This window comes from Dipodomys ordii, unplaced genomic scaffold (assembly GCF_000151885.1).
Source record: "Dipodomys ordii isolate 6190 unplaced genomic scaffold, Dord_2.0 Scaffold76, whole genome shotgun sequence".
Taxonomy (NCBI): Eukaryota; Metazoa; Chordata; class Mammalia; order Rodentia; family Heteromyidae; genus Dipodomys; species Dipodomys ordii.
Window position 1 is genome coordinate 8051466 of NW_012267292.1, and position 7806 is coordinate 8059271.

At 40.7% G+C, this 7806-nt stretch overlaps 1 pseudogene; it reads left to right on the plus strand.

The window, feature by feature from the left end:
• Window positions 1-4757: 4757 nt before the first annotated feature.
• The window catches only part of LOC105991710, a 41217-nt pseudogene continuing 38168 nt past the window's right edge, over window positions 4758-7806 (plus strand).

Below are 7806 nucleotides of genomic sequence, written 5' to 3' on the forward strand. Positions count from 1 at the left end.
AGAGTAATAGGAGAAAGCATACAGATTTATTTAATACCAGTTTTACACTACCTGAGATGACACCTAAGAAAATAAAGACCCAAAGCAGTGTTTAAGGTCAATTGCTTCAGAAATGAGTCAAGTAGTGAAAGAGTGGGAAGCTTAAGAAATAGGAGCTATTCTAGAAATATCTGTAAAGATTTTCTTAATCTCAATTTTTCCATTTTTGATGGTAAAAGGGCTGCATCTGTCACATAGAAATTTCATCATCTGGGGCTGGGAAGATGGCTCAGTGGTAGAGCACTTGCCTTGCATGCCTGAGGCCCTGGGCTCGATTCCTCAGCACCACATAAGCAAAATGAAAAAAGCCGGAAGTGGTGCTGTGGCTCAAGTGGTAGAGATCTAGCCTTGAGCTGAAGATCTGAGGGACAGCGCCCAGGCCCAGAGTTCAAGCCCCCCAACCGGACCCAAAAAAAAAAAAAGAAATTTCATCATCTGCTGAACTGGGTACAGTGTTCATACTGGTAATCCCAGCTTTTGGAAGGCTGACATAGGAAGATTACAAGGTCTAGGCTGGCCTGAGCTACATAATAAAACCCTGTCTAAAAGAAATAAACAACAATGACAACAATAGCAAAAGAACATCAGAGTGATAACCTTGTGTTTGCTGGTGACTTGATTTTGTGGGTTTTTTGATATAAGAAGGTCAATATACCAGAACAGATAATTTTGGGGTGGCATATTTTTAACTCTTTTAAAGAAGGAACAGTTTTCAAATGAAGCATCAGCCAATGCAGATGGCTCATGCCTATTATCCTACCTACTCAGGAGATTGAGAAATGAGCATCTTGATTCAAAGCTACTCTGGTCAGTAAAGTCTATGACACTTCAATCTCCAATTAACCACCAAAAAAGCCAGAAGTGGAGTTATGGCTCAAGTGGTAGCGTACCTGCCTTGAATGAAAAAGCTACGTGACAGCAGGAGGCTTGAGTTCAAGGATCAATAATGGCTCGAAGGAGAAGCAAGAGGAAGAGGAAAAGGAGATGAAGAAGAGGAGGAGGAGGAAGAAGAGCCAATAATTAATAAAGAGGAGAATGTTTTAATATGCAACATAATCAAAAATATTTTAAACAGTGTCCTGTTTAGACAACAGGTATTTCCAAGCTCTGCTTATTATAATATAAATTGGATGGAGAAGTAATTTTGGAGAGCAATTTAGCAGGGTCCTATCTAATCTGAAACTGCTCATGCCCAATGACACAACAGCACAGGCTGGGAATGTGGCTTAGGGGTAGAGTGCTTGCCTAGCATTCATGAAGCGCTGTGTTTGATTCCTCAGTACCAAATAAACAGAAAAGGCCAGAAGTGGTGATGTGGTTCAAGTGGCAGAGTGCTAGCCTTGAGCATAAAGAGGCTCAGGGACAATGCCCAGGCCCTGAGTTGAAGCGCCAGAACCAGCAAAAAAAGGCACATACAAGAAGGACTTGCAGCTGTGTATTAAGAACAAAACTGGGAAGCAAGTTCAACGTCCCCTGATATGGAAATATTCAAATGATCTATAGTTCATGCATGATGTGGAATATTATACACCAAAAAAGGAATGAGAGGGGCTGAGAAGGTGGCTCAGTGGTAAAGCGCTTGCCTTGCATGCATGAGGCCCTGAGTTCGATTTCCTCAGCACCACATAAGCAGATAAAAAAAAAAAAAACAACTGGAAATGCACTGTGGCTCAAGTGGTAGAGTGCTAGCCTTGAGCTGAAGAGCTGAAGGACAGCACCCAGGCCAAGAGTTCAGGCCCTACGACCAGACCCAAACAAAAAGGGAATGAGACTAACACATGCACTGACATGAGAAAATCTCTAGGCAAATGAAAAAGCAAGCAAGAAAATAATATACTGTGCTGCTACTTATATAAAACAAGTTCTTTTTAAAATTATGAAACTCATCTCTCTATGCATACATCTGTGTGATCGAGAAGGACAATTCTAGTGGAGTTTGAACTCAGGATCTTAAACTTGATAGGCAAATGCTCTACTCGCGTGAGCCAGATCTGCAGCCCCTTTTGCTTTCACATTATTTTTCAGATAAAGAACAGCTCTTTTGCCTAAGGCTGGCAATGCTCTTATTTATGGCCTTCCACAATCTGGAATAACAGGAGCATACCACTATGTTCAGCTTATTGATATGGGTCCTCACTAACTTTTTGCCCAGGCTAGCCTCAAATTGCAAGCCTCCCAATATCCACCTCCCAGGTACCTGAGATTACAGATGTGAGCTATCATAACTGATGACAATTAAAATTTTCATTAGTGTAGAGAAAACCAACCTCCCTACACACATACCATCAGTGTGTGTATGTGTATGTATGTGTGTGTATTTGTGTACACACATGCACTAGTACTAGGGGGCTTGAACTCAGGATCTTGCACTCTCAGCTTTCCTGCTGTTGCTCTATCCCTTGATCCACATTTCCACTTTTGGCCCTTTCCTGATTAGAGGTGAGAATCCCTCAGATTTGTCTGCCAAGACTGGCTTTGAACCTCAATCCTCAGATCTCAGTCCCTTGGGTATCTAGGATGATAGATGTGAGCCACTGGAACCCAGCTCTTTGTGGGATTTTTTAAAGGATTTCCATCCTTCCAGACATTGAATAATTTTTTTTTCTGGTCATGGAACTTAAACTCTGGGCCTGGGCGCTGTCCCTCAACTCTTCAGCTCAAGGTGAGCACCATTCCAGTTGAGCCACAGTGCAACTTCCAGCTTTCTGGTGGTTTATTAAAAATAAGAGTCTCATGGACTTACCTGCCCAGGCTAACTTTGAACCATGATCCTCAGATCTGTTTCCTGAGTAGCTAGGATTACAGGCATGAGCCATCGGCACCCAGTTCATTGATTTTGTTTTTGAAACTGTCATCTGAAAATGTAAAACTTGACTACCTATGAATAGTGCTCCCAGACTTGTTCATGTACAACCTGTACTACCTGCTTTGTGGCCCTAGGGGAAAAAAGGCTATTTTCTTCATCTGCATTGACTGAACTGTTTATAATGAATTTTATTCTGAGATCAGTACAAAATAAATTAACTGGGACACAAGGATAAGCATCACCATGTTAAAATTTAGTATGTGTCTCATTCCAGTATAAAAGGCAGCTGGGTTCCACGCAGGTGAGGGTGGTAGTCTAGGCTGTGAGTTATATGATCATCAACCTCAGAGACAGGGCCCACAGCTACTACAGGAGGATTTGAGCAGTCATGATGTTTGGGTTCTAGCCACATTCATTACTTCTCAGATCCTGCTTTTCAGGAAGCAAGACTGCAGCAAGTCTTTGCTAACCAAATCTTAGCTCTCAGTGCACCTTATATGGGGGCCCATTCTTTTTCTAACTTCTCTTCATTTCCCTTATGTTTTAGAGAAGGAATTGTAAATATTGCAATTGCTCGTGTCAGCTTAGAACATTTTTGCAATATTAAACAAATAAAGTTACTATTGGGGAGCTGGGAATGTGGCATGAAGCACTGGTTCCATACCTCAGTACTACTTAAACAGGAAAGGCTGAAAGTGGTACTGTGGCTCAAGTGGTAGAGTGCTAGCACTGAGCAACAGAAGCTCAGGGACAGAACCCAGGCCCTGAATTCAAGCCCCAAAACTGGCAAAAAAAAAAAATACTATTGGATTTCTATCTATGTGAGATTAGATACAACATGGCTGAAATGTGACATTAATGTTTTTTTTTTTTTTTTTTGAGTGCTGATCCTAGAGCTTGAACTTGGCCTTGGTGCTGTCCCTGAGCTTTATTTTTGCTCAAGGAGAGTGCTCTACTATTTAAGCAATAGCTTTACTTCCAGCCTTTAGGTGACTAATTGTAGATAGACTTTCTGTCCTAGCCAGCTTTGAACTGTGAATACCTGAGTAGCTAGAATTATAGACATGAGCAACCTGTACCCACTTTCTCTGATTTGTTTGTTCAAGGTTAGCACTCTACCACTTGAGCCACAACTCTACTTCCAGCATTTTGGTGGTTAGTTAGAGAACAAGAGTCTCACACACTTTCCTGCTCAGGATGGATTCAAACCATGAATCTCAGATCTCAAACTCCTGAGTGGCTAGGATTATAGGTGTGAGCCACTGGATCCTGGCTAAAATTTTGCTTTCTAATCCTAATATGTTGATACCAAATGTTTAGAAGAATAACTTGGGAGGCATGTTTTTGAAATTTTGGTATCGACACTAAATTTTTTTTATTTTAAATATATATGTTGCCAGTTGCTGGTGGATCACGCCTGTAATCCTAGTTACTCAGGAGGCTTAGATCTAAGGATCGCCGTTAAAACCCAGCCCGGCCAGGAAAGTCCGTGAAACTCTTATCTCCGATTGGCCACCAGAAAACTGGAAATGGTGCTGTGGCTCAAATGGAAGAGCACTCACTTTGAGCTGAAGAGCTCAGGGACAGTGCCCAGGCCCACAGTTCAAGTCCTATGACGGATAAAAATAAATAAATAAAAAGATAAATATAATGACATTTTGTTTTTAAGCTTTAGATAATTTCTGTCAATTGAAGACAAATGTGACCATCTTGATTATAACAATAAAATTAATAATTTAGCTGGAATAAAGAAAAATAACTATTAGATACACTGATAATTTATGAATTATGAACATGTTTGTTTCATCACTCATACAAACATCATCAATCATCAACACAACACTCAGTTATGCCCACTACTAATTAAATTCAGTCATCTTTGAAATTTTACCAAATGTCAATCACATTAAACATGACTATCAATGTATTTTTCAATTTTGACATTATGAAGGTAGATCTGTCAAGACAGAAGAATAGATTATATTTCATTTAACTGCTTATCTGCTTTATTTATTATTTATAAATATTTAGACATTTTATTTGCATGTCTCCATTTGACACTTGGCCTGGGACCTATAAGCATTACAAGGATATTTGGCTCCACACAAACATCATCATCATCATGTGAATGTATGTATATTCCACATATATGTATATATATACATATATCACATATCTATATGCCTATACATGTATACATATAGAATAGCAAAGAATAGATAAATATAGTTTCAGGTTGTACCATAGACAGGGGACGTAACTCAATGGTTCAGTGCTTAACCATCAAACAAGATGCCCCAAGTTTGAGCCCTAGCACTGCAAAAATACATGAGTAAATAATGCACCAATGCTCCAAGTGTAACAGTAAAACCAAGCTTCTAGTTGAAATTTTAGAGTGCTATTTGACTGAACTTTGAATTACACAAAGATGTGTGTGTGTGTGTGGTCCTGGTCTTGAACTCAGGGTCTAGGCCCTGTTCCAAAGTTTCTTTTTGCTCAAGGCTAAGGGTCTACCACTTGAACCACAACTCTACTTTCAGATTTTTGTGTTTAGTGGAGATAAGATTCTCCTAGGCCTTCCTGCTCTGGCTAGTTTCAAATATCCATCCTTAGATCTCAGTTTTCTGAGTAGCTAGGATTACAGGCATGAGCCACTAATGCCCAAGAACACAAAGATTTTTATTATTGTTGTTGTTGTTTTTGTTTTTGGGTCCGGTCGTGGAGCCTGAATCTAGGCTGGACACTGTCCCTCAGCTCTTCAGCTCAAGGCTAGCGCTCTACCATTTGAGCCACAGTGCCACATCTGGCTTTTTTCTTTTTGCTTATGTGGTGCTGGGGAATTGAACCCAGGGCCTCATGCATGCAAGGCAAGCGCTCTACCACTGAACCACCTTCCCAGCCCTAACATAAAGATTTTTTTAAATCAGAGTGTAAAATGGTTAATCATCTATGGTGGTTCTCCCAAGGGACCACAAATATGTGATTTGGAGAGAGGTATGGAAATCTGTATTGTAACACCTGGACGACTGATTGACTTTTTAGAGTGTGAGAAAATCAATCTGAGAAGAATAACTTACCTTGTCCTTGATGAAGCAAATAAAATGCTTGATATTTTTGAACCCTGAATAAGGAAGATTGTGGATCAGATAAGACCTGATAGACAAACCCTAATATGGAATGTGACTTGGCAGAAAGAAGTAAGATCACTTGCTGAAGATTTCCTGAAAGACTACATTCATATAAACATTGGTGCACTAGAACTGAGTACAAATCACAACATTCTTCAGATTGTGGATGTATGTCATGATGTAGAGAAGGATAAAAAAGTATTCGTCTAATAGAAGAGAACAAGGAGAATAAAACTATTGTTTTTGTTAAAACCAAAAGAAGATGTGATGAACTTACCTGAAAGATGAGGAGACATGAGTGGCCTCCAATGGGTATCCATGGTGACGAAAGTCAACAGGAAAATGACTGGGTTCTAAATGCATTCAAACATGGAAGAGCTCCTGTTCTGATGGCTACAGATGTGGCCTCCAAAGGGCTACATGTGGAAGATGTGAAATTTGTCATCAATTAAGACTACTCTGCCGAGCGCTGGTGGCTCACGCCTGTAATCCTAGCTACTCAGGAGGCTGAGATCTGAGGATTGCAGTTCAAAGCCAGCCCGGGCAGGAGAGACGGTGAGACTCCTATCTCCAATAAACCACCAGAAAATCGGAAGTGGCGCTGTAGCTCAAGGGACAGCGCCAAGGCCCAGAGTTAAGCCCCATGACCGACAAAAAAAAAAGACTACTCTAACTCCACAAAGGATTATATTCATAGAATTGGAAGAACTGCTCACACAGGCACACCATACACTTTCTTTACACCTAATAACATAAAACAAGTGAGCAACCTTATCTTTGTGCTTTGTGAAGCTAATCAAGTAATTAACCCCAAGTTGCTTCAGTTGGTTGAAGATAGAGGTTCAGGTCATTCCAAGGGTAAAGGAGGTATGAAGGATGACCGCCGGGACAGATACTCTGTGGGCAAAAGGGGGTAGATTTAATACCTTTAGAGACCAGGAAAATTATGACAGAGGTTACTCTAGTCTGCTTAAGAGAGATTTAGGGGCAAAAACTCAGAATGTGGTTACAGTGCTGCAAATTACACCAATGAGAGCTTTGGTAGTAATTTTGTGTCTGCTGACTTACAGACCAGTTTTAGGACTGGTAACAGACTTACCAGAATGGTTATGGTACACTCAGCAATACAGAAATAATGTTCCAGGGCTGGGAAGGTGGCTCAGTGGTAGAGTGCTTGCCTTGCATGCATGAGGCCCTGGGTTCGATTCCTCAGCACCACATAAGCAAAGAGAAAAAAGCCGGAAGTGGTACTGTGGCTCAAGTGGTAGAGTGCTAGCCTTGAGCTGAAGAGCTCAGGGACAGCACCCAGGCCCAGAGTTCAGGCCCCATGACCGGACCCAAAAAAAAATAAGAACAGAAATAATGTTCCAAATATGCATGATGGTATGAAGCAACAGGCATATGCATATCCTGTACTGTGGCTGTGCCTATGATTGGCTATCCAATGCCAACAGGATAGTCTCAACAAGACGTTAGAAATATATGTAAATGTCTGTTTTTCATAATTGCTCTTTATATTATGTGTTATCAGACAAGATATTTAAGAAACATGGGAGGCTGAGAATGTGGTTTAGTGGTAGACTGCTTGCCTAGCATACATGAAGCCCTGGGTTCGATTCCTTAGTACCACATAAGCAGAAAAAAAAAAAAGGGAAGTGATGCTGTGTCTCAAGTGGTAAAGCACTAGCCTTGAACACAGAGATGCTCTACAACAGAGCCCAGGCCCTGAGTTCAAGGCCCAGGATCTGCAGAAGAAAGAAAGAAAGAAAAGAAAGAAAGAAAGAAAGAAAGAAAGAAAGAAAGAAAGAAAGAAAGAAAGAAAGAAAGAAAGAA